General features: G+C 36.2%; 1 long non-coding RNA gene across 1 annotated transcript in view; it reads right to left on the reverse strand.

The window, feature by feature from the left end:
- Window positions 1-2152: 2152 nt before the first annotated feature.
- LOC146762730 (uncharacterized) overlaps window positions 2153-27052 on the reverse strand; it is a 28746-nt gene continuing 3846 nt past the window's right edge. Inside the window, exons 2-3 of the long non-coding RNA XR_014948047.1 lie at window positions 3597-3757; window positions 2153-2460 (exon numbers count right to left, since the gene is read on the reverse strand). This is a non-coding gene — a long non-coding RNA (uncharacterized LOC146762730). The remainder of the gene's footprint in view (window positions 2461-3596; window positions 3758-27052) is intronic.

Here is a 27052-nt window from a genome sequence, read left to right on the forward strand (position 1 = left end):
AGAGCCAGGCTTTGTAGTGCTCTTCCCAGCAAGGGAATGAAAACAGTGCTGTAGGGGGAAATTAATTGTTATCAGGGACATTCCAGCTGGAAATCTGTTCAGTTACAAAATGAACACATTTCAAGGGGCTGAGTGTTTCCTGCTGATCATATTAGTTTCCCTTGTGCCTTAATGATTTTAAAAGCTTTGTGCAAAATAATAGTTCCTATTAGAGCTAGCCAGGAATATATTCTTTGATTTTGTAATTTTTAATTTTCATGAATTTTCCATGTGTAATCCTAGAGATATATAACAAAGGTCTCCTAGATAAAGTCAAAGGCCCAGTAACTCAATTATCCATCTGAAATATGAAATTACCTCATATTCTCACTTTCAGTGAAAAGTGCTTGCTTAAACAGGCAGGTTCTGTTTGGGTTACCAAGCATTTACCATTTAAAAAATAAAAAAAAAAAAAAAAAACACCAGCGGAAGATTTTCAGAAAGATTGCAGTACCCCACAGTGTGATGTTTAACATTCTCCAGTGAAATGTGTTGTGGCAGAGGTAATGTAGGGAGTAAAAAACCCAGGAGTCCTCCTAAGCCATTTGGACCTCACTGTAGTAAGAGTTTCTTGACACCATAAATTCTTCCTTTCACCTGAGAAGGCCTTCAAATAGAAAGCTTCAATTCCTCAGAATTCAGTAACTCTGATTAAGGAATTTTTTATTTTTATTAGAGAGTTCCTAGCAAGTTCCTGTTTCTAGTGTTATTCATCAAAACCCTTCAAAATGTAATCAGCAACCGGTTCCCAGTTGCAAGAATATCAAAGACTCTATATCCATGGCATTTTCTTCTTTTTCCTGACAGCTATTTTCATTATCAGTTGTGGAATTTAACTTCTAGGTATCCACTGCTAAGTGAAAGAGTACATTAATTTCTGTTTATGCATTAATTGCATAAAATCAAAATAACTAGAGTCAAAACAATGAAGGCAAAAGTCAGTTACACATAGCTGGAACATACTGTGGCTTACTTTGAAATCTATTTCAGTCTTTTTTGTAACACTCAGCTTACTTTTTACAAAATATTATCCATTTTTGACATGGCCTTTGACAAGGTCCCAAACCACATCCTTTGATCTAAATTGGAGACATACAGCTTTGAAGGCTGGACTGTGTGGATAAAGAATTGATTGGATGGTCATAGTCAGAGGGTTGATGTCAGCAGCTCTATGTTCAGGTAGATGCTGGTCACAAAGGGTGTCCACCAGGGGTCCATCCTGGGGCTGGTGCTCCTTAGCATCTTTATCAGTGACATAGTGGAATTGAGTGTACACTCAGCAGGTTTGCTGATGGAGCCAAGAAGAGGGGTGCAGTTGAACCAATAGAAGGGAGGGACACTGTCCAGGGGGACCTGCATAGGCTCAAGGAGTGGACAAACAATCTTGTGAAATTCAAGAAGGCCAAGCATTGCACTAGGTCTAAGGCAATCCCAGTTATGAGTACAGACAGAACTTAGGGAGAAGGACTTGGTGTTAGGACAAATAACATAATAATATCCTTAGGACAGGACAAATAACAGTGGCCAAAAATTGGAACAAAGGAAGTTCCACACAAATGTGTGGAAGAACTTCTTTATAGGGAGGGTGACAGAAAACTGGAACAGGCTGCCCAGAGAGGTTGTGAAGTCTTCATCTTTGGAGATATTCAAGACTCATTTGGATGCCTACCTTCACAATCTATTGTAGGGAACCTAATTTAGCAGGGGAAATTGGACTCTATGATCTCTACAGGTCCTTTCCAACCCCTGCAATTCTGTAATTCTGTATATTCTAGTACTTTTTTTTTTTTTTTCAGATCACTATTTTTCTCTGCTTTTCCCCTACCCATATACAAATCGTTAAATTTATTTTAGAATAAACTTCCCCTTAGAGTGTTGATGACTAGCAGCTACTGAATATTAAACACAATACATTATCTTATACATACTTGAATTTGCTTACTTACAGTAAGTAATTAGGCTGAAAATGCAACAGCACAGTTAAATAGATATGGGGTTTTTTTCCTCAAGATTGTTTTTAACATGGTGTTTTTCTTTGCTCCTAAATTTTCTTGGGAAACATTAGTAGGACATGTATATATACCCTTACAAAAACAATTCTGCAGACTTCATGAAGTTATTAGGAATTTATTTTTCTTTAAATATCATGTTAGTGGCTTAACATTCTTATTCTTTCTGTGCTTTCCCAGGACCTAATACATAGCAATTACATTGTTATTTGGTTCTGGTTTATCAAAAATATGCAGCATCAAACAATTCTGTGTAACTTAGAACTAAAAATATATTTATTATAAAGAGCTGTAACCTATAATACAAGAATCCCAAAAAAGCCTACAGTGTATTTGTGGGAGGTCTGGCTGGTAAGTACCATATCTCACATTCTGGCATTATCTTCTTTTTCTTCATTGACAACAATAGATTCTGAAGAAAAAAAAAAAAAAAAAAAAAAAAAAAAAAAAAAAAAAAAAAAAAAAAAGTTAAACACAAAGTCAGTTAAATAGTATGTTTTTCAAATACACTTAAAACACAAAATGTTCCTTGTGCCTTTAGGAAATTATCGCTTTCTGACTTTTGATAAAACCTGATTTTAATAGAAATTAAATTTTTTTCAGTAAATTATTTTTCATGTCAAAAAGTCTTTCTGGCATATTCACTTTATTATTAAAAGCAGCTAAAATTTAAAAGTACAAAGCTCATACCAACTTTTTATACAACTGTGTAAAACATTCTTGTTTTTCACATCCCTATTTTAGCATAAAGAAAAGAAATTAGCAGATCTAGATTCCTTGATTTAGGTTCAGAACTTCCTGTCTCTCTTTATATACATGCCAAAAATTGCTCAACAGTACATTTTGAATAATACATTTTTTTTTCTTATTAAAAGAAAATAGGAATCATTTCAATTGCAGTTATCGAAAATTAATATCTTCTGTTGACACAAAACTTTTCATAGGTCTCCTTTCTTGTGACTTTAGATTTCTGGTATCTGAAAATGGATCCTTTTAAAATACTGTATCAGTTAATCTGGTATGTTAATGTTACGTATCTTAGCACATGCAATTTGGCAATATTATATTCTTCTTCATTTAAAAGACCTATCATGTTAAGAAGAAATATTAAAATTATGTTTATCTCAAACAGTAAAAACTTTGCTGCAAATTTTCATGTCCAGTTCTGGGCTCCCCAGTACAAAAAAAAACAGGGATCTCTTGGAAAGAGTTCACGGGAGGGCCACAGAAATGGTGAAGGGCCTGGAGCATCCCCCCCGTGAAGAAAGGCTAAGTGAACTGGATCTGTTTAGCCTTGAGAAAAGAAGACTGAGAGGGGACCTGATTCAGGTCTATAAATATCTGATGTGTGGGGAGCAAAGTGGCAAGGCCAGACTCTTCTCAGCAGTGTGTGGAGACTGGACAAGGGGAAACAGCCAGAAACTGGAGCATAGGAAGTTCCGCACGAACGTGTGCAAGAACTTTTTTACAGTAAGGGTGATGGAGCACTGGAACAGGCTGCCCAGCGGGGTTGTGGAGTCTCCTTCTCTGGAGATATTCAAGACCCACCTGTACACCAAGCTGTATGACCTAGTGTAGGGAACCTGCTTTGGCAGGGGGGTTGGACTCGATGATCTCTGGAGGTCCTTTCCATCCCCTACAATTCTGTGGTTCTGTGATACACATTACTAATAGTTTCTGTCCCCACATGAGAATGCTAAAGTTCAACCCTAAACAGGAAAGAAATTAATATTAGTCATGTGAAAACATATATTTATGTATGTCACGTAAAATAAATCAAATGAAAACATAATTTCAGACAGTAATGTCAAGATATGTTTCAGAAGATCTTTCCAGGAGAAATTGAATGGAGAAGAAAATAAATAAATAAATAAATAAATAAATAAAATCTAGTTCTTATCAAATGAAATAGAATCACAGAATCACCAAGATTAGGAAAGACCTTCAAGATCATCCAGTCCAAACATTCACCTATCACCAACATTCCCCACTAAACCATGTCACTCAGTACAACACCTGAATGTTTCTTGAACAGCTTCAGGGGTAGTGACTCAACCACCTTCCTAGGCAGGCCATTCCAGCACGTGACCAATCTTTCAGAAAGGAATCTTTTTTAGTGTCCAACTTGAATCTCTTCTGGTACAACTTGAGATCATTCCCTCTTAGTCCTATTTTTAGTTACACAAGAGAAGTCAACTCCCACCTTGAAATGACATCCCTTCAGGTTTCTGTAGAGAGTGATAAGGTCACCATTGAGCCTCCCCCTCTTGAGACTAAAAAATCCCAGTTCCCTCAGCTGCTCCCCATAAGACCTGTGCTCCAGAACCTTCACTGTCCAGCTCTAGACATGCTCAAGAACTTTCTTGTCGTGTGGGGCCCAAACTGAACACGGTACTTGAGGTGTGGCCTCACCAGTGCTGAGATTAGCTTTTTCGTCTTTTTTTCTAGGTACAGTACATATTGAAAAGGCTTGAACTCTGTAACTCTTCCTGCTGGGAATGCACTTTCTTTAGCTCTTCAATTTTCCTGACTCTTGGAAGTTGTATTACATGATGCCTGATTGAAGCAATACTCCTCAGAAGAGAAAGGCAACTCATATCACAAACAGTTTTGTCATAACTATCTAGATCACTACTACTAGATTTGATACTTTAAAATTACTTGTTTGCATTACTGCTGGGTCCAAAGCTCATATCAAAGTATTCTTTAAGTGAACTGAACAACAAAGGGCTTCATCCAGCTCTTGTGCGACTGTTTTCCTTTATGTATTCTTAAGGCTGATTGTTGACTCTGACTTGGATATGCCTGGAGCATAGGCATTTATTTCATGCTAAATACAAGAAGTGTAGGTTATCTGAGTGAACTATTTATATAAATGTTATGTATTTTTGTGTGTATGTCTGTTCTTGGTCCACCAAACAGGATTTCTCCAGTGAGAAGACGCATTCTCCAGTACCTTCATATGTAATAAATCACATCCCAAAGAAACAATACAATTTTTCCATTATTTTGGGATGGCTCCTCTAGAGTAATTTGTACATATTTTTTGTAAAATTCAGAACCTCAACAATGAAGATAATTTGATATATGATAACTAGGTGATTGGATGAAGAGGTGTAATGAAAAATCACAGATTTCCCCTCCAGGATTAAAGTATAGACTGATTTAAGAAAAACTAAATAACATCAGTCATATGTCAAAAAGTAATAATAATAGAAAATTGAAGGTTTAGTTTTCTGTAAAGTGCTCATAGAATGAAAAAACAGGAAATTTAACTCATGAAATTAGTATACAAGGAAAAATATACCAATCTTATATTTTCTCAATATAAAACACTGAAACAATAGTGTTTGTGAATACAATTTTAAAGAAAAGACTTTAAAAAGAGAGGGAAAGAGAATAAATTAAACTTGCATAGATTTCTTGCAGATTGGAATTTCATATACTCAAATTGTTTTGCAACTTGATTTTTCAGATATTTCAGGCTAGAAATGTAAAGCAAGAACCCATGATCCACAATACAGTCACTGACCACATGTTGTTTCATTTGGATTTACACCACCAGGAATGAAGTCTGGTCCAAAAAGAAGAAGGAGGCTGTCTAAGAAAACAAAAAAAAAAAAAAAAAAAAAAAAGGGAAAAAAGGGGGGGGATGAGATTTGTGTAAATTACTTCAACCCGACCTTATCTCACTTCTTGAATGTAAAAACAAAAAGAAAGAAAATGAGAAAAAAGAAAAAAAAAAAAAAAAAAAGAGGGAGTGAGAGGCGGAGAGGGAGAAGGAGGGGCTGAGAGCGACAAAGAAGGAGGGGGAGGGAGAAGGAAGAGCTTAAGGGGATGAAAAAGGTGAAGAAAATGTGAAAAGGAACTCATTGATGGAAAAGGGAAAGGGAAAACTGAAGAGGACGAAGACAGGAAAAGAAAGAGATTATGGAAAGGGGGAAGGGAAAGGGAAAAGGAAAGAGAAAGGGTAAGAAGGGGAAAGGAGAATGAAAAAAGTTCCAAGCAAATCTCATGCAGCTTTCCATATGCCAAACTAAGTACAGAGTAATGATGCTACATTTTTGAGATATAGTTGGAATATTAAATCTCACTGGAGGTGATGATTCCAATGTTATCAATGGGAGTTTATACTCAAGAGCCCAGACAAATGTTACCTGATCTCCTTTTTAAGCAGCACTCTGTGTCAGCTAAAATGACGATTGTCATAGTATCCAATTTAAAGCTCACTTGAGGTCAATTTAAAATTCATTCTGAATATTTCACACAACTCATTCTTAAAATCAGCAGTTCCTAGTTGTGCTTCCTAAGAAATGAGGTGGCACTAAAGACTGGAAAATATGGATTTCTTTCAATGAAGAATTAATATTTATTGGATACTCAGTTCTAAATATGTCAGAAAAATTGTAACGAATAAAGTCAAGTGATGGGGAAAAAAACTGTGGTGTGAGTGCACAGCAGCATTAACCTCCAAATAATCATGATCATTCATACTAGCTGTGACTTTGGCTGTTTAAATTGCCATAGGACAATCCTGTGATGAATGTGGTCTCCTCTCAGGTAGGAGGACGTGCTTGGCTTGCTGCACCTTCTGTCTGGCAACGCACTGGAGACCTGCTGAGTCTTTACTGTGCATAGTTTGTCACATCGTCTGGCTTAAGCAAAGCTGCACTAAAATGTTGCAAGTACTCTGTTTGTTGACAATCAGAGTTCAGTTAGAAGAGAATTTGTCTTCCTTAAATACTTGTTATCTTTGTTAGATAACTCACCATCATTCAGGCAGCTTAAGTTCGTACACATTAAGGACACAATAGCTAATGCTGTCAAACGGACTTTGAAATGATCCATGAAGGAGAATATATTTCTGCTGCTCCATAATCAGACACTGGAAGAGATTTGCCTTTCAGCATAAAGCGTGTTACAAATCAGAATATTATATTTGTTTCACCAGGGAGGGTCAATTTAAAAGCAGTATCTCGTTTGCAGAGCAGGCCTCCTTTATCTGCCCTCATGGCAGTTTGATTGAGGTCAAGTGAGTTATCCAAGGTCACATAGTGAATGAATGACCCAGAAACATGCTGAAACTAGGCCAGGACCTTTCCATGTTCCCCTCTGTAGCTACTGAAGCACACTGTCTCCCTTGAATAATTTCAGCCCCTGTAGATCCCCACTGAAAGTATATATTTCATGGTGCACAAGAAATGAAAGTTTACATTAAAGCTATTGTAACAATTTGTGTAAACCTGGGTGTGATTGGGGGGGGGGGTGGGGAGGTTGGGAATGGGAAGAAAACAAGAACACCTTTCTTTACATCAGTAATGTTCTTTCCACTCTTATACTTCACAATATCTTAAAGTCTTGTGAAAAAAAAACAAAACAAAACAAAACAAAACAAAAAAACTGTAAAGAATACAAACCCATGCTCAAATACACGCTGCTTCACACCAGAAGTCAAGATCCCAGCTTTGTGGTTTTCAGTTTTTGTCTTGTTGAATTTAACTGTCTTGTTTTAGGTTTTTCAACAAACAGGACCATTTCAGACACTTTAAATTTCTCATTAAGAGAAGGCATTCCTGTGTTAGTAAGAAACACCTAGAGTTTTAGTGCGCAACCCGCTGCTAAGCCTCTGAGCCAGAGACAACAGTTCTGAACTCCATAAATTTCAGCAAAGATTTCACAAGTAAAAAACAGTCTGGAGGCAGCTGCAATGAGCATTTGCTGAACACCTTTCACATGGAAAGTTTTGGGTGAATACCCTGCAGTTATCTCCCAGCAACTACGCTCTGCATGGTCTGCAAAAATAACAACGTGAAAAAATAGAAGAAACTAACTACCTTATTGAAACATTTCAGTATGAAATGTATACATGTACTTAAAATGAAACAATTTTATAAGAACAAATCATAAAAATAACAATTATGTTAAGAGTTGTTTTCAAACATTTAGCCTTTCTTTAAAAAAAAATTGCAGCTTCGTGTCCTAATTTTCTTTGCCCTGTACTCAATGATTTCAGATGAAGACTGACCTATAAGAAGGACCAGAAGTATTTTCCTTACACCTGTGGAGAATCACTGTTGCTAACATTTCATCATTTAAACAAATAACAAATACATTAGTTAAAATTATGAAGTATAGAGGAGTGCCAAAACTTCTCACCTCCTGTACGCATTGCAAGGATGAGAGCTTAGAAAAGGAACCAGTTATGCCTTACGTCCTTAGCTTGCAGCAGGTTACTTTCCACATCTCATCTTCATCTGTGCTTTTGTACTTCTTTTTCTGTGTTTATCATATCCTGCTTTAATCAACATTCTGTGAATCTTGATTGGAGGTACTTCTGAACATCTGCTCTGAATTTACTTTTTCTATAATGCCTGTATCTGTAGGATTTTTGTAACACTTGGGTTAGGCTGAAACTGGATGTCTGCAGGAGGGAATGAAAGATCTGTACAATTCCTAATAACAACAGCTATTTACAAGCCCAGGGACCTCAGCAGATATCACTTTCCTTCCCAGTGGTGTGCAGCTATCTCAGGTCAGAACTGCACAGCCATTTTATACCAGTAACCATTTTAAACCAAGGAAATGAAAAATATATTTATGCATGGCTAAACCTACAGGCAATTCCAAGGATGCAGGCTAGAATTTGATTGGTGCTGGGCCGGAATATAGAGAGCTGCTTCTCACCCCGGGGAAGGGGCAATGTGCAGATTTTTGTGATCACAGTTCATCAAGGCTTCAACCTTGCACCTAGCTGAAGGAGCCTATTAATGTGTTGTAGTTTAGACTTGACACTGAAGAAAACATTAGGAAGGGTGATCCAGATCCCCTGAAATGAATGGAAAAATTTCAATAGAGTTAGAAGACAGTGAATCACAAGGTGTTTCTTAAACAGACTGCTTGTGGCCCATGTTACCTTATTAGTTATAAGATCTGGTGGAAATTTAGCTTAATCATGACAAGTGTGATCTTATGTCCTGTATATCAACCTGCCCCAGAAAGACTCTGTTTAATGAGTGATGAATATTAGAATCATTTAACAGCTTCTTCTAGGTTTCAGGAAAGAAAACATCATTTGATATGCAGTGTTTCAAATATTCTCTCTTATTTTCCCATAGGAATTTATAAAAAATAAATAAAAAATAAAATAATAAAAAAATCAGTTTCAGTTTGCCTAGAGCTATTGACTGGCATATGCAAAACCTTGCCATTATGTTTTCAAAGCACTGACAAATAGAATTAGGAATGCAATTCCTTTGATGATACTTTGAAATTTTTTCAAATTACCTTCCATTATTGTTTGATCCTTCTACTTCAGAAACTAGTGGGAGTTCAGCCATTGACTTTGGGGGAAGGAGGATTGGGTTGTTTTCAGCACAGATTTTAAAACCAAGGTTTGAAATTGGCAGGAACAAAACACTCTGCCATGAATTGAAACAGCACATTGCCAGATGGCAGATTTTCAGAGTTATGCAAATAAATTTGGTTTACTCAGTATAAATATTTGAAGAAAATGGAAGAGGATAATTCTTACTTAGTGAATGGCCAGATCTGAGTTTCTTAAATTTTAGCTTGAAGCCAAGAGAAAAAGAATCTCTACCAACATTTAAATTGTTGTTCTATAAAGCACTTGAGTCTGCTTTACAGTGATATTTTGTAATACTATGCAGATACTTCTGGATGTGTCAAGAAAAATAAGAATATTGAGGGATTAAGGATGTCACTGTCTTACTTTGGGGAAAAAAATAGGAGCAGTTTCTGGACTTTCAGGAGCACATGTTTTCTATTTAAATCAAAGGGAGAAGGAGATACATTGAGAGTGCATTGTGGGCTTTCAAGTTAGATACATTAAATTAGGCACTATGTGTAGCCCTCAGAATTTACAAGGGAAATCTTCAAGATATGGCTAACTATCCAGTCAGTACGATACTGGAAAAATCATGGAAGTCAAGCAATGTCCCCGGTGACTAGAAACATTGCAACATTGCACCCACTTCTGAGAAAGGTAGAAAGAATGACCCTGGAAACTACTAACTTATTAGCCTCACATCTGTGCCAGGGAGAGCCATGGAGCAGATCCTCCTGGAAGCTATACTAAGGCACATGGAAGAGTGGGAGATGATATGGGACACCATGGCTTCACCAAAAGCACATCCTGTGTGACAAACCTTGAGGCTTTTTACGATGTCATGGTTGCTTAGTAGATAAGAGCCATTATGTTCTCTGTCTGGATTTCAGTAAGACCTTTGACACAGTTTCCCATAAGAAGTGTCCCTCAGGGGTCAGTAGTGGGACCGGTGCTTTTTAACATCTTCATAAATGTATGTTAGGACTGAGTGAACACTCAGTAAGTCTGTGGGTGACACCAAGCTGTGTGTTGCAGTCAACACGCCTATGGGACGGGATGTCGTTCAGTGAGGCTTAGACAGGCACAAGCAGTAGGTCCATGTGAACTTTCTAAGTTTCAACAAACAGCCCAGCTGAAAAAGACATGTGAGTACCAGATAAAGGCAAGCTAGCCACGAACCAGCAATGTATCCTTGCAGCCCAGAAAGCCAAACACATCCTGATCTGTATCAAAAGAACTGCAGTCAGCAGGTCAAGGAAAATGATCCTTCTCCTCTACTCTGTACTGGTGAGACCTCACTATGACTACTTTGTCCAGTTGTGGAGTCCTCGGTACAGAAGAGGTGTGGACCTGTTGGAGCACAACCAGAGAAGGACCACAGAAGTGATCTAAGGCATGGAACATCTCCCCAAAGAGGACAGGCTGAGAGAGCTGGGGCTGTCCAGCCTGGAGAAAAGGCTCTTGGACAGACCTGATAGCAACCTCTCAGTATCTAAAGAAAGGTTATAAGATGGAAGGGAGCAGACCCTTTAGAAGGATCTGTTGTTGTGAGACAAAGGAAATTGTTTCAGATTAGAAGAGGGGAAATTTGAATTGAATATAGGAGAGAACATTTTTACAATAATGGTGGTGAGGCACTGACACAGGTTACTGAGAGAGGTGATAGATGCTCTGTTCCTGGATACAATCAAGGTCATGCTAAGAAACTAGAGCAAGCTGTGAGTGTCCCTGTTCATTGCAGGAGAGTTGGACTAAATGAATAAGAGTCCCTTCCAGCTCAAATGAATCTATGATTCTATAAATACACCCCACTGTTAGAATCCTTTTCTCAACAACTAGCTTAACAAAAATGTACAAGTACATCTGCCATGAATTCTCTCTGCATACAATTTCCTTCTGCCTGTGGTGAGAGGTGTGCTTTTGGCATGGCAGAAGGTTTCATCTTTTAACAGAAAATGAAATTCACATTCCAGTCAAATGTGATCAGTCCTGCCAGTGTAGAAGGATATTTTTATTGTTCATGTTTGCCTTCAGAGTGCCACTGCACATTACTAAGCACACTGGCTTCTTGCCATCTCTATTTCAAGTCTTTGAAAAATCTGGGAAGTGGAGAAATATCTGCTTTTAAGTGGGAAAGCATTATTTAAGTAAGCAAACACTTTAGATAACTTAGGCTAGAAAATGTATGTGTACATATATATGTATGCTTATTTTAGTAAAAGAAAACTGACCATATCTTTGAATTAACCTCTTGTCCCTTATATAGCATTTGTATGCACTGTATTGACCTCATGGGAAAGAAAATCGAATCAACTGTAAATTGCCTGAACAGATTTGTCTGAACTCATGGAGCAGTAAATTCTACATTTACATTATTTACTCAAGAGAGGTTGGACTCACTACACCTTCTGCTCACAAAGGTCACATCGAATTTTTGTACTCTCTAACAAAATATAGCAATGAGTCATGAATTTGAATTAATTCCCTTCATATGATCCCCAGAGCACAGAACAGGGGAGAAAAGAATAAACTACTAACAGAAAAGATCAGAGGAACAAGGCAAGAGAGTGGGAAGAAATGCCTTCATGTTCTAATGGAATTTCATTTCAAATAGATCCTTCTTGGAGCTTACTTCGGGGACTGGCATATGGCATATGCTACAGATGGATAGGCAGCAATATACATACAGCTGTAAGGTTCTGGCTCTCCTGGTCCTGGCCCATGCTGCCAGCTGGCCAGCAGAAAGCAGGTTTGCAGGATGATTTGATTTTTCACAGCTGTCATACAAAGCAAGAGGTCAAGGGAGGTGAGCAGAAGGAGATGCTAGAGAGAGGGTGGTTTGGGCATAGCTGGCTGAACCATTTTTACAGCACAGAGGCTGAATTCAGCCTTGACCACTACAGCACCCCAGGCAGCAAATTGTTCCTTGTGTGAGCCCTGCATGTAAACTGTGTGTTAATGTACGTTGTTGGTCTGGTTAGGGCTATGAATATTTGTGGAATCCCATACTAACACAAGCTACGAGTGCCATACAGAATGAGTGAACACTGTACTAAATGAGCGATTCTTGTCTATTGTCAGGGGAATATATAATATAGGTTGGAGTATTTTTTTGTAAAGCACTAAAATCTCTAGTTGACAGTTATGTATCAGGGAAAGTTCATACTGACTAATACAAGTGTGTCAACTGACCTGAGAAAAATCTGCCTCATTAGGGTACCTAGTGTTTTAAAGTAAAGATAAATAAAAATCTTTGCTTACTGGCATCAATTCAAGTACAGGGTCCTGTGTACATTTTGCATTTTTGTTAGTGAATAAAAAAAACAATTTTAATATCCCAGAAACCTTAAGGTAAACCAGTAGGTGACTGGCAACATAGGCCAAAAATCACTATAGTCTTTTCTTTAAATAGCATGACTAACTAGAAATACATAATTTCATAGCTATCAGTTTTAATTAAGTATGGCTGTTTAATAGTTATTTGAAAATTTTTGAAACTATAGGGGTTTTCTTCATGTATTAATTACTTTAAGCCTTTTGAACAACAGGTTTCATGTAAAATAAACTGAAAACACAACTGTACTCAATAGTGAGATCAAGGATTGATTATAAGGAATTTCAGATTAGTAGGGTAGAATAACCAGATAATAAAATATCAAAATATCAATATGAAAAAGTATGGAAGAACAGTCACTCCATCTAAGAAATATGTATGGGAAAGATTCAAAGGCTGCCACGATGATAATAGGGAAACAGTAGAAAGATATTTAAGGGACGCATTGCCTACTATATTCAAAAGAAATATTAATAATATTATTTGTATATTACCAGATTATTAAAAAAATACATGAACTGAGGATGTTTAGTCTGGGGAAGAGGAGGTTGAGGGGAGATCTTATTGCTTTCTTCAAATACCTGAAAAATGCTTATAGCAAGAGAGGGGTTAGTCTCTTCTCACTGGTGACAGGTGACAGGATGAGGGAAAATGGACTCAAGTTGAGCCAGTGGAAGTTTAGGTTGGATATCAGGAAAAACTTCTTTACAGAAAAGGTTGTTAAGCACTGGAATAGGCTCTCCAGGGAGGTGGTTTAGTCACCATCCTTGGATGTGATTTAATGGAGGGTTGTTAGACTTAGGGTATGTATGGTTAGGTTGCAGATGGATTTGATGATTTTGAAGGTCTTTTCCAAACTGAGAGATTCTATGATTCTATGAGAAAAGGTTTGGAATGTACATACATTTTACATATTGGAATGTACAACCTGATATTTACTCCTTTGTAATGCAATATGGAAGCTGAAAAAAAAAGGATTCAGAACAATGAACAAGCGAAGCAGGGAACAGTCAGTGGTAGTAACAGTATACAATGTGTCTGTCCAAGAAGATACATTACAGTAGAAATTATACTTCTTTAAGATGCAGCTCATGGGCACAATTCTTATGCTGGTAGTGATAAAGACCAGGATGTTTATTTCTCTGGGGGGAAAAACAAAACAAACAAAAACAAACAAATGAAAAGTAGTATATTTACATAAATAATAAAACCCTGCAATTAATTACATACACACCCTCCCCCCTATGTGACTTTTATTAAACACAGAGTTGTACTCAGTTTGAAATATAGGCCTATAAGTTTTCAATCAAATACTTTTTTTCTCATCATATGTAAAAGGCTTTTTTCTTCTCTGTAACCTGAATTATTCAAAAGGCCACACAGCTGGAGAATAAGATGAACTCCCATATCTGGAAAGCTAGAGAACTGCACTATGGGAATACCTCCAGGTATTTATTTATTCATTCAGTGAATGATTGTATAACTAGACTCACTAGCCAAGGCTGAAAGTATTTCCTTCGAAACAGAAGGAATTAAGAAGGAAGTGACCAGATTTAAAATGTTCTTTTTTCTTTTCGCCTACAAGGATAGAAGGAAAGTTCATGCTTGATGAATGTTGATAGTACAAAATAAAATATGGGAATGTGTTTGTCTGTTGCTCAAGAATATCTTGCAATATTTATCTGCAAACACATTTCCTAAGATAATTCTCATCCACATCAACTAACCCACTCAAAAAAATGTAGATGAAAGTTCAGAATACAGGACATCCCAGAGAGTGTGCTACAATGTGGGTTTATAGCTGTTACAGTTTGAGAAAAGAAATAGCGTGGGTATAGAAGTACAGGCACACGCCAGCTGGCCTCTGGAACTCATAAGATTCATCAAGGTTTTTTTTGTTTTTGTTTTTGTTTTAGGTTTTGTTTGGTGTCTCTTACTGGTGTGGATCGATCCTAGGAAACTGGCCTACACTGTTATTTGAGTACCTTGGGGAACTCTAGGAGATCTCACAAAAAAAAAGGTGAAGAGTAGAATGTAGCATCCCTAGTTAATAATGAACACAAAAGACATGTGCATAACTTGGAAAGCTTCATTAGTCAACAATGCAAGGGAATTAGACAACCCTTAGCTTTGTCATTTTATTTTTTTTTAATTGGCATGTACATCGCTGATGGTGACTGTGCTTTGTATTTGCATAAGTATAACCCCTTGAGATCTGTAGCTATTCAGTTTTACTTGTCTATTTTCTTTTTTATTTCTTTTTGTGGAGTAAGATGACACTTTGCTCCTCTGAGAATAACATCAGTGAATCATAGAATAGAACCATAGAATGTTTTGATTTGGAAGGGACCCACAAGGACTATTCTGGCTCCATACAGGACAAGAAACTCTTGCTCTGTGCATATAATGAACTGGGGCAAATTCTTTCAGAGTAAAAGAACAATAAATCCTCATCCTCAGAAAGTAAGAAAAATCTTGATGAATACCTTTAGCTGTTGTCAAAATTCATCTGACTCCAAAATAAAAAAAATTGAAAAGGACTAATTTTGCTAAAATAAATAAATAAATATATAAACTGTATGTGGAATCTGTTAAGTCTTCAAGAGATGTTTTGTTGTTGTTGTTGTTGTTGTTGTTTTTGCCAAGAACTGTGAAGGGGTAGACTTTTCCCTTCTAGAATATATCTTCAATAGCCTGTGTCATCAGAGTAAAAACTTTGATGATGCATTAACATGGTCTTGACCCAGCTGGTTGGCATGCACTGTCACTCCAAAATTCCATTAATGGGGTGCCTGAGGACATGAACTCAGTTTGACTTTAAAGCTTCATGTGTTTCAATTAAAAATGCATTTATTTAATTAATGTAGACTTTAGAGAGAACATAGACTAACTTTTTCCCCTTTTTCTAACGCATTTGGTAATATCACTTTTTTACTTGTGTAATATAGAGGAAAGTTACGAAATAAAATCTTTAAAATTAATAAATAAGAGACACTAAGGAAGATGTCCCATCTACTGTACCTGAGTAGTTGGAAGTTAATAGCAGTTAATAACTCTCTTCTTCTGTCTTTTTTTACAGAAAAGCACCTACATTTGCAGGTGCTAGAAGCAAAAGGTTTAGTTGGGTTTTTGTTGTGGTTTTTTTGTTGTTGTTTTGTTGGTTTTTTTTGTTTGTTTGTTTTGTTTTGTTTTTTTTCAACAATGAACAAAATATCTACTGGTATCATTTTAAGTGTTAAGTCAACATTTTCTGTAATACAATAAATGGAACAAATTTTGTCCTTGATTATGCATGAGCAATTTCATTGAAAAAAGAACATGAAGCAATGAGGGAAAGAATATAGCTAAGAAAAATTTCATCAGGAATATTCCAATTGTACCTAGTCATCACAGACCTGATTTTCAATAGCGTACTCTGTTACACTGATAAATTTAACTCACTTTAAAGACCATTTGTACTGCACAGCAGAGTTATGAGTCTTAGTAAGATTCAAATTCCAAGTGCAATTGGTTGTTCATAACTTCCAGAAGTTCTCATGAAGATGTCAGTTCTGTCCTGCCTTTGTAGATCAACTTTTCTGATGCTGTAATAGTAGAGTTCATTTTAAATAATTAGCTGTCGTGTGGATTGCAGTCACAAATGGATACATCTTTCTTAAGACACTCTGTATGGTATCCATTCTTATCAACCTAATGTAAACAGAGCTTGAGTTACCCACAGACACACCACATAGATCTTATCTCGCCAAGGAATACTAAATTAGCACTGACTGATTCTTAGGTAGCTATCAGCTAGCTGGCAGCTGTGATTTTTCATATCCACTACATCTGTTCAATACCATATGCCAAAGCTAGATCTAGGGATTTTGGCACCTTTCTCTGGTTGGACAAGTTCTTTGACATGTTTTCTCCTTGATGTGAGACCAAACAATGAATAGTTTTAATTGTGTTATCACCTTGTATTGTCTGGATTATTTATTTACTTTGAGCAGTTATACAAATGGGACAATTCTGCAACTTGATAAAAAGAGGGGAGCTTTGATACATATCACAGAATAATGATGTCAGAGAGCAGACACACAAGTATCTTTTTTTGAGCTGCTGTCACGTAGCATAACCTTGATTACTGAAAAGGAAAGCTGGTAGTATATGAAGAAGGTTTTTTGGCCTGTTGAAAGAGATTCAAAATCCTAAGAATACAAATACAGAGAGTCTTTAAGATATCATGGTCTAGCAAATGGACTCATCTCATGGCTACATTTACTATGCAGTAAAGCAACAGATATGTCATTTCAATACTTCATATCTCTCTGCAGCTTGCCATCTCCGCTGTTTGAGAGATCCCGTCCAGGGATAAGGATATATCCCTTATCACTTTCTCTGTGGGATGACACCCAAAACGTAATGATGCTAGAGAGACTGGCAACTCACTCAAGTAGCCAGAAATGCTAGTTGACAATGACCTTATTACACGTAGTCTACAAACATGGGATAGTTCTTATGACTGACCCTGCAGTGCGGTCAGGAGACATTCATGAGCAACAAAACCAGGCAAAGCATTTGAATACTTCTTTTTTAAAAAAAAGTCTTATCCACCTATGGATAAGAACAATAAGGCATGCACAGAACTGCTTGGACCTGGGATTATCACACTTTTCTTTCCCCTCAAGAATGTGTACCTCAGGAAAGCAGCATGGTAAAGGTTATAGATATTACTACACATTTCTTTCTATTCCATGTTTCTAGGGGATGAAATGGCACAGCTTTTATCTTTTTTAAATTATAGCTCTTTTTATTTATAAAGACTTCAGCTTGAAAAGCTGTTAAAAGTAATACACCACATCTTTCTGAGAATACAATTTCATTATTTAAACATGCCCAGAGGCAGCAAAGTCACTGTGAAATAATTGTCTTTTCGTCATTCAAGCATGAAATGCCCAACATTGTTTGAAACCTAATTCTAACAAACCTTTAATATTCTTCTTCAGAAATCCCTTGACCATGGGCAAGTACAATCTCATTTCTCAGTTTTAAAACAGTTTGATGAAGCATTCCAGAAGGCATAAGTTGTGTTTTTTTCTCTACATTTTTTTTTTTCATGTCTGCAAGGTTTTATTTTGTAAATTTGACTACTAAATCACAATTCCATTAATATTATAGCATCCTTTTTGGTATTCTAACATCCCTGTAAGATACTCATTCTTATGATTTCATCAGTCTGAAAATTCCAGCTTTAATTTTGGGCAGATCACATGTGATAAAAAAAATAACATCAGGAGCAGTGCATACGGAACTACTGCAGTCAAACAGGAAGACTGTGCTGCAGCAACGGCATTGTTTTGGCAAAAATGTCTTTCACAGACTAATGCCAGTTTTTTCTACTGAACATAAAGTATTTGTGGAGACTTTCCGTAAATTTTCTACATAATGATCAAAAGATTTGTCATATATCACAAAATCACAATATTCTGGCACGTAGAAATACATTAGCTGATTGTTGTTCACAATATATTTCATAATTAATAGGCCTAGTAAATGAAGACGCACAGATGATGATGCTGCAGGACCAGATGTCTCTGACTCCATAAACAGAAGAGACAAGAACATCAGCACATTATTTCTCATAGATGTTGGGAACTGGTATTTGGTATAGGTGGCACAGAATTAGTAGACAGATTCAAATTAAAAGCTAAAGTGTAGTTTCACTCTTAGATGCATAAATAAGTAAATACACTGATTCCTTTAAAATGACAATCTGAGCAAATACATGTCAGGGTTTCAGTCACTGATTATGACCACTGTAAACTAGGAAGAGGAATGTGGTACTGGGTTCAAATGAGGAAAGGAAAACAAACAATTCTTCAAAGTTTGATGTGATAGCATATATTTAGCGAATCATTTAATTGTCATCTACTATAAATCCAAAAATACCTCAAACATTGTTTCAGTCACAGTGTTTTTTGTAGATTTTGTAAAAAGAATATGTATGTACTACAAGATTGCCTATGTAAACTTGAATACCTTAAGACATGGTTGCTTTGCTGCTTTTAATGATGTCTGCACACCCCTTGAAAAACAAATGACAAATATATTAAGATTGTACTTTAAGTGGACTTTCTCCACAGGTGATAACAAACATACAGTATTTCAAGTACTTCAGTAAAAATACTATTAAATAATAAAGAGCTTAAGAAAAACCAGAACTTTGGAATATAGTCTACATCAACACTTTTCATAGATTCTGTGATTAGATCAAAGAAGATGAAAGCTCTGAGCATGGATAGGGGCATGAAGTAACTTCAAGTTAGAATGCGCAAGCTACTCCTCTTTTGCAGAACTCCAGTGAAGTAACTGGGTCATTTCCTGCTTTATTAGAAAAGATCAGGGCCTAAAATGGTGAGGGTGTAGTTGGAAATCTAAAATGAATTCCAACTCTTGTGAATGCATATATGGTACCTAAATCAATCAAGGAAACAGGTTACTGAGAGCAGAAAAATGAAATGAAATAAAATGTTGGAGAACAGAAAATGTCCAGCTATTTCACTGCAGTAGTTAGACAAGGATAATGCAGAAAGAATCAGAAGAAAACAATTTATATCCAAGATATTAAATGTGGGATGTAGGGGGAAAGGTTTGTTTCACATCCCACCAAGAATGACTAGTTACTGAGCCTCAGTCCAAAATGTGGTGCAGTGTGGTATCAAATGGACAAAGGAACCAAACTTCAGAAAGACAAGTCATTCTGAAAACAAATGATTATTTCTTTATGGCACTTGTTTGAATTTATTTTGATTACACATATATTTTAAACATGCATTTCTCAAAAATATTATGTCAAATAGCATCAAAGGCTACTGAGGTACTACATAGGAATAATAGCTAAGCCTTCTATCCTCTGTCCTTTTAGTATCCTACTTACTTTGCAAATGCACAGTGAAAATTTAATAGGGGTCTTCCGTGAGTGTGTTTTAAATTGACAATTTGAACTTTGAATTATCACTGTTTTGCTACAGTTTGGGGAACAGAACTGTTAGATTTCAAAATGAATAAAGACAAAAACTATTCTCCTCAGACAAACCAGACTCCTAAAGAAATTGAATTGTGTTTTGGTTTTATTTCTTTTCCTCAACAGAGGAATGATACTTAATCCATTGAGATGTAAAAACTCTATAAAAGAGACTCTTTACAGGAGCACTTAGGTCATCAGGTTAAAGAAAGTGAATGGTATTCCTAATGGAAGATAAACGGTTTTTCCCTGAGGGGTTTTATCTGTCGTGCTAATCTCAAAAAGCATCTTGTATAAAAGTAAAGTTAAAAAGACTGTTAAAGCATGTTTCGCCACTGCAGTAAACTAATACCTGTGGCTTACCGCCTCTGCCCTACACATGTGAAATGTTTAAAATGTTTGGCAGGAAGCTTTTTCCCACATTTGGCTAGGCATACTCAGTGAACCCAATGTGAGATAATCCAAAACAATTCAGGTTCAACAAAGGTTGGGAAAATATTATAGTGGACACAAAGCTTTGATGGAAAGCTTCTTTGATCTTGAGATTATAAAATACACAATTTCTAATCTGACAAATTTTTAGCTGCAAAGCAGAATATCTAAACATTCCTCTTTTGTCATAACAGTTTAATCCCTTAAGAATGTGATTTAAACCATCAGGGAGCAAAGGTTACCACAAGATTTGTATGAAAGAGGAAACCTGCCTCAGACACCTAGATAGAAAAATGTGAAGGCCATTAAATTATATAACTAAACACCGTCTGCAGATTGGCACTGCCAGGTCACTCTCAGTTCAAGTTGTGTCAAATATCCGTTGCTCCAAACACACTTATTCACTGACTGAATACTCAAGAAGTTATGATTACTTTAAACTCTAGGCTTGGGTTTAAAATTATCCACTTTGTCATGAAGGAAAAATAGCATCAGTAGAATAAAAGTCTAGGTACAAAGAACTGGGAGTTGGGTCATTTTCATTTGTTCTGGATTATTTTTGTGGGGGAAGAGTGTTGTATTTTTTAAAAACACCCATTAGTCTGATAAAATACATTGCCTCTTCCCAATAATCTTGCTTAAACCTGTAGGCCACGATGACATTAGTTCTACTACTAATGTAAGAATTATGATTTAGAACCCTAAGCTATCCTTGAAATGCACCGACTACCTGTTAGACATAATTCTTGTAATGAAACATGATTGACAAAAACAAATACAATTATATTTTTATATATTAGTCACACAAAGTGATTCAATACTACATGTCACGTGTGTACATGCACAAGTCAAATTCATAAAATATTTTTTTTCTGTACCAATAAATCATGAATCCCTTTTTAACATTTATTTGACTACCAAATCTTATAGAGAACTAAGCAGCCTCTAATGAGTTTAAAAGTCAGCTGGATCAGATCTCAAGCATTCTATGAGTAAATAATTCTTCCCTTTTTCCTCACTTACACTGAAAACAAACCACTTTATTTGCACCTCAAAACCTCAAAGTAGATATTTAATTCCATGGTGATTTGATTTCCGTGGATTCTGTGCACCAGCATTTGACATTAATGTTTGTAGAAAAATATCTTTACTGAACGCCATTCAATTTTTATATTTCTAAACAACTTTTTCTCAACCCTATAATCATGCCAAAGTCTGGGTGCAGAAGACAGAGTTTGAAATAATGTCTAGAATAGAGTTTTTACAGCCTATATGTACATGAATATAAATAGATGTGATTAACACAAGGAACATGAATTTCGAAAGCATAACCCAGTCATACTGGCATAAAAATGTCATATTTCAAAATGAAGATGATTGTGGTAGGATTTTTCAAAAACTGAGATTTAGCTTTTACTGTTTGAGAGAACAAAATGGCAATAGAAAATATGCATCTGTAAGCTTGAATCTCCATCACATCAAATTTAGAAGGCACTGTATAAGAAACAGTAGAAATATCAGCTGCTCACATCTGTTGCTTCTTGTGTTTCCTGGTACTACATTTAAATTTTTTTACCTTATGATAATGTATAACAATATCTGTCAATCACTCCAGTATTTTTACAAATTTTGGTCTGTCCATATACCAAATGCAGTGAAGGTTGCCTATTACACCGAAGTTCCTAAGTATGTTGGAAAAATAAACAGAAAACTCAATAGCACAAACCTTGCTCATTTTAGGGAAGAACTTAATAAAAACAGCATTAAACAGAAAAAGATGTGGATGATCATGCAGACTAAGAACTTCCTTCATAGATTCATGGTTGGCACACTTGCTAATCCTTCTTAAATCGCAGCTATTCCTCTGCTGTTGCAAAATGCAATCTCTGCCTCAGCACAGGAAGGCAAGGCCATGGTTTCTGATCCCAAGAGATGGGCAAAGGACTGTCCCTTAGGCTCCCCAGAATTTGCAGAATGCCACTTTGAATGCATTCTTACATACTTGGGCACAAATTAAATATAGAGATTACCAAGCATTTAACAAATGATTTCCATAGGGGGCTTTCTACTTTCTGGCAGTGGCAGTACAGTTTGGACAATTAAACTACATTGACTTCTCTATAAATCTAGGTTAGTGTTATAACAGATAATATTCATTTCAAAGGGCAGCACATTGACCATTAAATCCTTCCTTACTGTTGTCTATGTCCATGAAATGGTATCCATATTTCAAGATTACAGAGTGTTCTTGGGCAGAACAATTTCAGAAAAGCATTTGTGCAGTGATACAGCACAGTAAAAAATGCCATAATATTAAAAATAATTTCAGTGAATTTCCTTCACTAAACCTTACATACAGATGAAAGTAATTGACAGAATGCTGCTTTCTTCTGAAAATCAGAAGGCATTTTTACACATTATATGCATAACATTTACAGCTGTCTTCATTTTAAGAAAGAAGAAATTCTTTGCAGAGCTTTCATTAAATATGTTATTATTCCTATTCATCAGAATAAAAGTGTGGACATTAGGGAAAACCTGTGCAGGGGAAACAGGGAACTTAGAGAACACTCAAACTGAAACAACCTCCTTACATGCATGTGACTGACCCAGAAACAATTCAGTTCTTGCCAGTACAGCTGTCTTTGAAGTCAGCCAAACAATCACATTCTCCTGCCAAAAAAAAAACTCCATATTTTGGCATTAGGGTATTGCAATTAGTTTGTCACAGTTTCATATCTGTTATTTCTGTTATTTTAATTTTTAAGGCGATTCTTCTCTATTTTTCAGTTTTTTCTGTTACCTATTTACAATGCCTTGTGAACAGTCACTTCTTACCCAACAGAAACCTCTGTTCTCTGATTCTTCTCTCAAACTTGCCTTTGCTGCCACCAATTTCTACTGTCCTTCTTTTAGTGTGGATGCACTATTTTGTCCACCTTTTGTCTTTACTTTCAGGATGAAACGATAAAACAAAACCAAGATTCTTTATTTGCTAAATCCAGACCTATCTTCAATCTCACCATCTTTTGAAACACTCCTTAAAATCTCACCCTTCTTCTTATGCTATGTTGATATCATCTAATCTATTCTGGCTGAATTTCTGATTAGTACCTCTGTGCAAGTAGAAGGTCAGAAAATATTCCTTCTTGAAGAATATATATTTTCATTCTCAAACTCTGATGATTACTCCTCTCATTTCATAAATGATCATAATCCTAAAATGCACAATAGTCTTCAATAATCACCCCTTCCTCCACCACAATTTATTTTTATTTTTTTATCTGCTCTGTAAATCATAACTGAGATTTTGCTTTACTTTCACTTTGCTTCTCAGGAAAGTTTTCTTTTTGTCTTAATCTCCTTCCAATTTTCTTGTTGTTTTTCTTCATATTTTTCCCGATTTATCTCACTTGAACTTTTTGAACACAGATGAGTCCATATCAACAACTGAAAATAAACTTCCACATTCCCTTTCCTACCAGCATCTTTATTATACTCACTTTGAATACTGTTCGTAGATGTTAAGTTCTCCAGAAAGATTCTCATTTTCTGCCTTATTGAATTTCACTTCATTCATCCCTCTTATTCACTCCACTAGTTTTATATCTTTGCAGTAGGTCTAAACTCAAAAATTATAGACACTGATGAATCATTACACTAAAGCAGTTTAGCTACTTAGAAGGGTCCAAAACAACTTGCACAGGACTGACAGAAATGATGCATCTCTCACATCTCTGAAATACCTATACCTTGGAGTACATAAATTGGCACCACACTCCTGTGTTTAGACACCAGCATTGGTCCCTGAGTGTTTAGGTTGTGTAAAAAAAAAAAAAAAAAAAAAAAAAAGAAAAAAGAGTGAGGTGAATTGCTTCCCAGATATGCATATTTCTGTCCACTGGCTCGAGAGAAAATAAAAATATATATCTCACTCCCAGAAAAGTCAAGTAAGAGAGAAGCATCCTGTCCTCAGTGATATATCCTTATGACCATGGGAACAGTGGGCATTACTTTCTTCTCTGTTTCACATATGCCTGAGACAGATTAAAATTACTGACATACTTCTCACATTTTATGTTTAGTATTTTTAATATGAAAACTTCAACACTATTTCAGGACTAATTCTTATTAGTATGGGGAAAAAAAATAAGAAAAAAAAAAAAAGAGAGAGAGATGTGGTTTCACTAGTGGATTTCCTTGCCCCAAATCTGTGTCAGAATTAAGAATGAAATCTAATACCAGCAAAATAGTAGACTAGGAAAGATTCTCCTATGAAAAGATCGCTATATTCCCCTGTTCACTCTTCATAGGCTCAGAAGAAGCTGTAAGGAGACAGCATTTATTTATTTATTTATTTATTTATTTATTTATTTACTGAGATGTTAAATGAAGTCAACAACATTAATCAGAGGTCAAGAAAGCATGAATTTCAATTTGATGAGGGTGACATTCAATCATCTGAAAGACCAATGTTGTAGACCTTTGACTTCTCTCTCACAGAAAGAATCAGTAGTATAAAAGGCTGAGCATCATCTTTTCTCACTGTCTTCAAATGGAAATGGGGGTTAATGCACCTCAACTACAGAGCACCTTTCATGACCAAGACTTCATTTAACAGAAGAGAAAATGAAATTAAAGGTAAAAGTACAGCAGAATGGAGAGACAGCAAAATGACCCAGGAAATAAGAATGCTTGCAATTACAGAATCATAGAATAGTGTGTGTTAGAAGGCATCTCACAGATCATCTAGTTCCAATCCCACTTCTGTGGACAGAGTTACCACCTGCCTGATCAGGCTGTCTAGGTCCACATTTTATCTGACCTCAAACACCCCCAGGGATGGGACACCCACAGACTATTTGGTCAGCTTGTGCCACTGCCTCAACACTCTCTCAAGGAAACATTTCCCCTAACATCTAAAATCAGATAATTTCCACCAGATAGTACTCCTGTAGAGATCAGGACTTTAAGGAATCTCTGAAATGTGGCTTTCTTAATGTATCATTTTTATGATTAAATTATATAACTAAATTGATTTAATGATGTAAGTTTATAATAAAATTCCTAGAATATGTGAACAATGTTTATTATTTCATCTGCCCTAAGGTAGGTATTTGGACTCTCAAGATGATTAGAGCAGCATCTACACTCCAACAGAGCAAAGTTTTTGGGATGATGTCAGAGTGCAACTGGCTCTTTGTTGGGGTATTTAATAAAGAGGGTTTATAACAGTGATTATTGGAGAGTAAGGGACAAGAGCAAAGAGCACTCTAGACTACTCAGCTGTGACTTGAATATTCTCTACCAAATTTATTTTTAACAAACAAATGCTAATTTGGCTGGAATGTGCATGCAGATTAGGCCCAGAGCAAAACCTTTTTTGGACATAACTGTCCTTCACACTTGTTTTCCTTCTTTGCAGATGATGGCATCAGTGACACTTGCCAGAGAAACTTGTAACAATAAAACTGACTGCAAATCTGAGATGAAGTACACTAGTGGAGAGAGGAGGGGGGAAAAAAAAAAAAAAGAAAAAAAAAGAAAAAGAAAAAGTACTCTAAGGCTAGAAGTAGTTTGTTGCAGAGTTAAACATTAGGAAAACGAACAAGAGGAGAGCAGCTCAGAATGGAAACTTAGTCTGGGAGAGAAGAACAAAGGAATTATTTGGGAAGTCTGGGAAGCAGTAAGAATAAAATTTGCAGGAAACGGACTGCACAGAACCAAGTAAAAGACCCAGTGTCAGAAAATAAAAACATTTTTGGAGAACTGCTAACATGAGCTTCATTGAACTATAATCTGCATAATCAATCCACAGTTTTAAAAAGAAAACAAAACTATGAAGGGCTGTATACAAAACCCTATCACAAAAGTAAGAGAGGCTTTTTTAGATCAGAATGAAGTTGTTTCCTACTGAAGAATTATTGGGGGATGGGGGTAGCAGGTAGAGAGTGAAAGCCACCTCTACTCAAACTGTCCTCTCCAGGGCATAGCAACATTTCATCTCAAAACACAAAACGTTGGAAATTTCTCTAGATCAGTGTGAAGTATGTGATATTTAGAGAAGTTTATGACAGCTGGAAGGATACAATTAACTTGTTTTTAAGCACTTTAATTAAAATATTCAATCCCTGCTTCCACCAAATCCTAGTGTTCCAGATTTCCAATCAGTTTACTTTCAACAATGTTTGTATTTTCAGATTAGCGTTTCCTTGCTAATGCTTTCTCATGTTTAGTGTTTCTTTCTCAAACTGAGCTGCTTTTTGTAGCTCCTTGTGTAAGAGGTTCTGTTTGTTGGCAAGGAACCTAAGACTTAAATTCTGGAGTTCTGCATGCAAGTTCATTCCAGGAATCTTCTCTTTGGCTCTTTATCATCTTTTCTGCTATAGATCCCGAGATTTCAAATTGCTTTTTAAAGGTAATTTAATGAACTGATAATGTTTTAGTTCAGCTTGGTAGGTATTTGGTTGGTTTACTCCAGATACAGTTACCAAACATGACTCACCCCAGGATGATTATGTTTCAGTTTCAGCCAGGTGCAGCTAGGACTTGGCAACCGTCATCTTAAAGCTGGTGTCTGTGCTAATTCTGCACTTGGTGACCTTCACAATGTGGGTGTTTGGAATTACTCTGTTGGCACAAGTACAAATTCTCTCATGCAACCATCTGTTCCTTGTGAAGAGGAGTTTTCAACAGGTATCTGGGATGTTTCATCTACAGCATTCAATTTTTAGCAAATATCCCATATTTATGGTAGGAAAATAGTCTCCATGCTTCCTTGAGGAAAATAGGGACTAGAGCAATATTTAGAGATTAAATCCTTCATATCAAATGTAATAATTGCTGAAGCACCTCCCCATGACATCCCCAACCAACCAAAACACTGA

Source organism: Coturnix japonica, chromosome 1, assembly GCF_054131305.1.
Source record: "Coturnix japonica strain WE chromosome 1, WE-NBRP24, whole genome shotgun sequence".
NCBI lineage: Eukaryota > Metazoa > Chordata > Aves > Galliformes > Phasianidae > Coturnix > Coturnix japonica.